We start from the raw sequence: 8,274 nt of genomic DNA, 5'->3' as shown, positions 1-8,274 counted from the left end.
CACTTCCATACTTTGCTTCTTGAAAAGTACTTAAACAGAGATAAATTAGCTTGTCAGTGTGTCTGCAGCAATGGTATTTTCCGTAGCATTTAAAAACTTTTAAGTTAAATTGTTAGATGCCTCTATATTTAGATAAGATATATTTCATATACTTGAATAGAAATAATTTCGTGGCTCAACATTTGTGATTTGAAATATTTATTAAATGGTAGAAGCTAGTTCTGTGCTTAGCATAGGGATAAAAGCATAGGTCACCAACCTGCTAGAGTACATTATATACAGGAATAAAACTCCATGGTGTAAACCCTTTGAACAATTAACAGTTAAACAAAATGAGTATCAAAAAACTGAAACATATTTTGAATGGCATAGTTAGTGGTGGGACAATGAATGAAAAATAGAAACAGTTAACAAATACAGTCATAATACTCAATGTGCATATGTGAAAAAGGATGTAAGAACCTTGATGTGATGAATGAAATATGTATTATGTATTATTTTTAGTGTACTTTATTGTCATTATAGAGATGATATACAGTGGGATTACAATTACATGAATCAAGTACTGAATACATTTCCTTTTGTACAATGTCATCTGTTCCCTCACTCTCTCCCAGATCCTCTCCCCATCTCCACCCATGAGTTGTATAGTTCACTTTCATCAATGTCCAGTGAGCTCCACTGCTGCACTTTTCACCCTATTTCCCTTGGGTTCTGTGCCTTCCTTCCTCCCACCCTCCCTAAGATATAAATGTGAATACACCATACGTAAGGATACAGGTCAGGGATGCTGCTAACCATCCTATGGAATATAGGCTGGAATTATCCAGCCCCAAATGGTGATATTTCAATTGAGAAAGTGTTGGTGTGTGAAATGTGTATCAATTAAACAATTTTTTATTGAGTGCATCAATATCTTCATGATAAGAATTTGAAGGAAAGGAAGAATGGTTTAATGAGAGCCCAAAACAAAGAAAATTGACCTGAGGTCAATGTAGTCATCTTTGAGGAAGTCATTGGAAAAGTAATGTATATTTGTGCATATGAGAGGGAGGAAGGAGAAGGAGGAGAACTAATGATACTAGCAGAAGATGGTATAGAAGTTGACAAGATATAAAAAATGACATGTGCTTATATAGGTTATTTGAGTGATGCAAAAGAATTAAAATACTCTAGGCAAAGTGGGAATGGAATAGATCAGATCCTCGTTTTTGAAAATGTCACTGGCTGTAGTATAAAGGGAGATAGATTAGCAGAGGCAGAGTTAATGAAAGGAATCTAAGAGATGTTCTGAGAGGTACTAAAACTATAAATTATAATCTTCATCAATAGTAAGGACACTGTGATAATATACATGTTTGTTTACTCACTAATGACAAAAGAAGGTCTTTGCAAACCATGACTCATAAACTAAAGAATAGCAGGAGGGAAGGAAAAGTATTTGTCAAAAGTATATGTAAGTAATTGTACATGGTCCCATTTTAAAAAATCATTGGTGTTTTCAATGACATTGAAATGTCAGATTCATTGAAGTAGCAAATGAAAATAATGTGAATAATAAGTGAGAAACCTGTATTCAGTGCACCTTTCAGAAAGAACTGCATTTAAGAGCTTGATTTAGATTCAAATCCAAGGAATCCAATAAATGGTTAATATCTTTTGTAAACAATGGCTATGATTTTACTTTCTACCCTCTCTAATGGTTGAGTAAGCTATTTCTGCCTTAGTGTACAAGGAATGGATTAAATAGTCAGAATCTGAGCATTTAGTTTTGTTCATAGGTACTGATGAAATATTGGAATTGTGGGTAAAGTGAATGGCTAGAGGCAAAGGTACTTCTTTTCATTCCATAACTCATTATTTCTCAACTTTTCTCTATAGAATGTTGTTCTTGTTGTTCCTGCTGTTTTTGTTGTCTTTTCCTTTGTCTTATTTGTTTATCTTTGGGAGGGTAGGGAGGCATAGAAAAAGATGAGACAAATACAGTGGTGGTATTCACTAGACAGTGTGTGGAAAATGAACTATACAACTTGTGGAAGGGGACACAGGAGGGAAAAATAGGGAAAGAGCGAGGGGAGGAGTGATATAGTTAAATAAGAAATGCTCTCATTATCTGACTTATATGACTGTAACCCCTCTGTACATCACCTCTACAATAATAATAAAATACATTCTTTACAAAAAAGAAAATGCTCGTTTGACTTGCCTTTTATGTTTCAAAGTTGGTAGAAAGCTGAGTATTAAAGTGATAGGATTTCAATGGATAGAAATGAAATATAACCCTGTCTATGAAATTGCTCTAGTCATTTGGTCAGTTTCATATAGACAACAGTATAGTCTCACCCACTCCAGTAAACTTCTCAAAGCTTTGTTACCACTGTTGGAGAAACCTCAGCAAGATGGAATTGTGATGACTATGGGCAGTCCCTGTCTTCTGTCTTCGATAAACTGCATAACCCTCCTGTGAAGAGCCGTCCTCATAATCAACTTTTATATTCAGTACTAACATCAATTTCTAATGTTTAGGATTTTTCTACCTATTGTTTTATATTCATCTCGTCAAGTCTTAAGTACCAGCCTAGAGTGAGAAAGCCAAGTGAAAACATTAGGCCCTGAGTTCAAGACAGACACAGACACAGACAAACAGACACACACAGACACACACACACACACACACACAGACACACACACACAGACACACACACACAGACACACACACACACACATACACAGACACACACACATACACATACATACACACACACACACACACACACACACACACGGAAGGCACCTCATAATAGGAACTTTGTGTTAAACTATAGGCTTGTTTTCTCAATGAAACAGATATTCAGGGACTCTAGGTTATACAATATTTCACTAAAAGACATGTGTTTTATTTTTGTTTTGTTTTTAGATTTTTTTATTGTCACAGTTATGTACAGAAAGGTTGCTGTTACATAAGTAAGGTAACAAGTACATTTCTTGTCAACCTTGTTACCTCTTTCTTCGATTTTCTCCTACTTTTCTTTCTTCCCACCCTCCCCACCCCGAAGTTGTACAAATCATTTCCAATATATTGTCTTGTATATATTGCTGTTGCATTGGTTCTTTGTCTCACCAATCTGTTGTTCTTCATCCCTTCCCTAATTCAAATAAATGTATATATAATACCAGAGTACCAAAATCAAATACAGTGACACCAGGTCATGTACTACAGGGGGAAGAACATACAAAAGAAATAAAAAATCACATAGTACATTAAAAACAACACAAAGGAAAACCTCTTGGAGTCTTGGAGTTCATTTTGCTTAGTGTCATCTTATATGGCAATGTCTTATTGTTTTAAAATAAAAAAGATGTGAAACATTTGAAAATTGAAATCTAAAGAGAACTTCAAGATGAACTTGACTCTTATGTGTTTCTACTTGCTTTAGAGTATTAATTATAGCATTGGTAAAATTATATGGGTGGAAAGATTATATAATAATCACAATTGAGAATAATGCATCTTAAAGATCCATGTCTGACTTACAGATATCCATTTCTAATTTTGAAATCAATGTTCCACCTCCTATTTCCTTCCCACAGGGATTCTTTTTGAAATCTCTTTCTCCTGACTTCAGTGTATTTTCTGTGGATTCACAGAATATTTCATGAAATGTGAATAGGAAACAGTTCTATTATCCTTCTAACATGCCATGGTTCTATTGTTCTTTACAGAAGTGCCTGAAACAAGTAGTTGAGTGGCAGAAATCATTTCAAACATTTTTCCATTTAATGAGCTGATGAAGGTGAAAGGAAAATACATTGTATGGATAGATAGAAACATTTTATTGCAGTTAAATTTTGTTTTTCATCAGTGGAAACTTCTTGCTATGATAGAGTAGGTAAATAGCTCAAAGGACTTACTAAGGCCTTCCTCATATTGGCCTGATGTCACTACTGCAGTTAAAGTAATTTATTATTGATGACTTGTGATGCATTTTTATTTGTCTCTGTTTCAGCACTTCTGATATGTTGGGTAAAGCCTATTGATTCACTCAGGTTTGGCTTTTATGGTAATTTACTGAAAGGGAGCCTTGAAGAAAGCTTATAGAAGATGAACATTTTTCAGATCTTACCCAATTGGAATAAGAAACACATAAAAGGTCTGTTTTCTCTAGCTGAATTAATGGTTCTGGTAGGATTTAATTTGGGGAAGTAGGGACTGACTTGGAAACCAATATTGTTAGATGTGGACTGGCTCTCCTGATTGTTTAATATAGAAAGCTAATGATGAACTGAGCACTTTAAATAGCATGGATATCCAAGATGAAAGATAGGATGCAATGTAGTTTTTCAAAACCTGTAAAAATTTTCTCTTTGAGGGGCCTTGTACGTTATGGTAAGAAGTGATTAAGTGGATTATATTATAAAGTATATTTGAATAATATTTGTTAGCCGTCCATCAGAAGTATCTGAAAAGTAAATATACACTGTTACATCTATCCTGCTTTTCATGAAAATGTGCAATTTTTCTGATTGAATCGAAATTGCTGAGCAGAAAGAATGCATATATTTCCTTCCATGGGCCTCATGGGACATCAAATTGAATTCTCATGTGTATTGTTCTGGCTTGACTACATTTGTCTGCTTTTTATCTCTGCTATGCAAAAAGATTACTGAGTTTTATCTTCCCAGTGGGAAACTAAAAAAACAATATTCTCCTCTTTATTGATAAGCTTCTTCCAGGAAAAAAAATACAAATAAATTAGTATTAAGTAGCAGATAAGAGAATCCTCAGCACTGAATGGAATTGACACTCAGTGAAGAGCATTTGAAATCTGGATAGACTACCGAGATGTAGCCGATCAGGGATTAAAGAAAGAATTACTGTCCTGCAATGAGAAAACAAATGAACAGAAAGTAAGCACAAAGCTTTCAATTTTATCAGTTAGTCTGTTCAAATTCTATCAATCTTATTACTACAAAGCTAGCTGTTAGCTTTTCTAAGGAAAAAAGAATAAGTTACTAGATCTACAGAGCTATTCTATTGGATAATTCACTGAAACATGTTCTCATATGCTTAAAATCTCTCATAATTATGATTTTGATGTCTTAGATTTGCCTTAAAAATTGAAAAAGTATGAAGAATCACACTGTAGTTGTGAGGCAAGAAAAATGTTTTAAAATCTTAAAATGCTAAAACTAAATTGCATTTAGTAGATATTGAAGATTTTGAACAAAACATTTAGAAATATTCTAATTCCTCATTCTTTTACTGAGAATTAAATGTAAACATTCATGAGATCAATTAAAAATTTCCTAACCATGGATTTTGTTTGGTTCAGATTTTAATTACTTTCTTAGAGTCAGAGAGGTGGGATTGGTGGAGATACTAGATGCAATATAAGGAAATGGGAAATATGCTCACATTTTCTGTAAGTATCAACATTGTATCTAGTGCAGTAAAAATATTGACAGTTCACTCCATGGAAGGAAAATGGGAAGATAAAGATATACGTTAGAAGCAAACTTTATGGGAAAGATGAGATTTGAGTTGAGTTTTGACATTTTCAGAAACTAGATGGCAATTATTTGAAAGTTTTAGGGTCAGAGGTAGAGTATAATAATGAAGTAGGTGTCATTCTGGTAGTGTACATCAGCAATTTGAAAGCTTCCTTGATTTTAAACTAGTAGTATATACTACCCAGCTTAGAACAATTAGAATTTTATAAGCTATTTACTCTCTGATATAGCTAAAATAACTAAACAAATTTATAAGAAAATACACAATAGTCTCTTGTACAGCTTCCATAACAATAGGATCAAAACAAGTACAACAGGACAATGGATATTTAAGCTTGCAATCTGATTCATGGGGCTCTATACTACTTGCAGATTTTAATGTGCTGAATATAGGAAATGAATCCTGACAAAAAGAGTGTCAAGTAAATTTACACTTGGAAAGTAGAAGTCATTATGTAGTGATGGGCTTGTGAAATTTGGTCAGTTACAACATATGGAAAAAATCAATAATAAAATATTTCTTAGCCAAGCTTGATGGCTCAGAGATACTTTGAGCCATTTGGTATTGTCCTTTCCTGAAAAATCACAGCCCTGCACTTATTATTCCAACCGCATATGAGTTAGAGATAAAAGAAATAGGTTGAGTCCAGCATAGGTAAAACAAAGTTAGTGAGACCTAGCTTAAAAAGTAAGTTGAGTGTTGTACCAAATGTCTGCATTCCCAGCTATGCAGAAGGCAGAAGTAAGAGGAACATGATCTGAGGCTTACGGTAGAGTGGTGGGAGAGAGTATTAACTGAAAAAGTAAAAAGGGTCAGTGGCCATATATTTAGCAAGCATGTGGTTCTGAGTTAAAGCCCAGATCACCAAATAAAGTGGAAAATTGCTAATAATTTACTAACAAATTATAGGATTGTTAACAAATGCCTAATAAGGAATATAGGTTCATATAACAAGAACTACTAAATGAAGAAATGTAGGTAGTAGTAGATATACAACTGAGTTAGAGATCTATGATTACTGATGAATTATTGGGCAACTTATAGGTGAGAATATCGGAAGTATGACATAAGCATACACCTATTTGTAGCACTTCTTAAAGGTCTGTGACTCCCACTGAAGAAAGTGCCACAATAATATTCTCTATCACAGTCAACTTGCGGTGCCTTATTCCCTAGAAGGAATGAGCTTCCAAGAAATACTGTCAATCATTTGGTATCTTCCTTTCCTGAAGACTCATAGTCCTACACTTATTATTCAGATGCTGAAAAATATCTTCTTATATATTTTGTTGAATTATATTCTTTTTTGTCATAGCTGGAAATTGAACTCATGCCTAGCTGTACACATGCTAGGCAAGTGCAATGTCACTGAGATATATACCCAACTCCCTGTAGAGTTCTTATTTTCAGTGGCAGGTGAAGTCTTGCCAGTTTTGTTATCCCCTACCTATTTTAAGAGTCTATGTTCCTTCTTTGTCAAACATATACAATGAACCTGTTGTAGGTTATCCTCAAGTCAACTGAAATCACCTTGAAAATGCTTCATTATGTTTTTCCTTTTCTTACCAAATCTCAGGCTTGTTTTCAGAGAAAACAGTTTCATAAATGTGTGCTACTGAAAAGCCTTTGTTCTGAAAAATCACACACTAGATATATTGGTTCTAATGTGAAAAATAGAGTAAGGGAGATACCACTCAAAACCTAAAGAACATTATAATCAGAACCATACCCCAAGCAGTATTAATTTGTTTGTTTTTTTGTTGTTGTTGGTCAAAGGGCTTGAACTCATCTTGTGTGTTATACCTGAGCTCTTCAGCTCAAGGCAAGTGCTCTACCACTAGAGCAAGAGCGCTACTTCCGGTTTTCTGGAGATAAGAGTCTATAGGACTTTTCCTGCTTAGGCTGGCTTTGAACCATGATCCTCAGATCTCAGCCTCCTGAGTATCTAGGATTACAGGAATGAGCCACCAGCGCCTGGTTTAAACAGTGTTAATCTTGACTCAAGAATTGTTATTTGAAACATGTCTAAAATCCACTGAAGTAAACTGTTAATGCAGTTGTATGGTCATTGCTATTAAGCCTAATGTTACCATTTCCCCATACTTCTTGGCCGTATACCCTACATCTCACTGTACTTTATTTAGGATGTTGATGTTTAAACATATTTGCCTCTATTATTAACCAGTCAAATCAGAATTAAAGATATGCTTCAGGAACCATAATCTTTATCATTTTAAAAACTAGCAAAACATCCTTGAACTTGTCCATCAATATAATATAATTAATATGATATAATAAAGCTGTGGGTTTGGTGTTTCTTTTTTATTTTTAATTTAATTGTCAAATTTATGAACAGAGGGGTTACAGTTACTTACATAAGGCAATAAGTAAATTTCTTGTCCAACATTGTTACCGCCCTCCCTCATTTTTTCACACTTTCTCTCCCTCCCCATTCACCCCCACCCCAAGTTATAAAGTTCATTTCCAACATATTGTCTTGTGAGTATCGCGGTTGTATTAGTTGGTGTTTCTTGAAGGCTTTAAATCTACTATTTTTTCTTACACTGTAAGACACTTCTCAAGCTCTTCAACTTTGGGTTTTTTGGGGGGGAGGTCCGGTACTGGGGCCTGAAATCTTGTCCTGGACACTGTCCCTCAGCTGTTCAGCTCAAGGCTAGCACTCTACCACTTGAGCCACAGCGCCACTTCCGGCTTTTTTCTTTTTGCTTATGTGGTGCTGAGGAATCGAACCCAGGGCCTCA

Source organism: Dipodomys ordii, unplaced genomic scaffold (genome assembly GCF_000151885.1).
Source record: "Dipodomys ordii isolate 6190 unplaced genomic scaffold, Dord_2.0 Scaffold96, whole genome shotgun sequence".
Taxonomy (NCBI): Eukaryota; Metazoa; Chordata; class Mammalia; order Rodentia; family Heteromyidae; genus Dipodomys; species Dipodomys ordii.
This window is presented reverse-complemented; position numbering follows the sequence as displayed.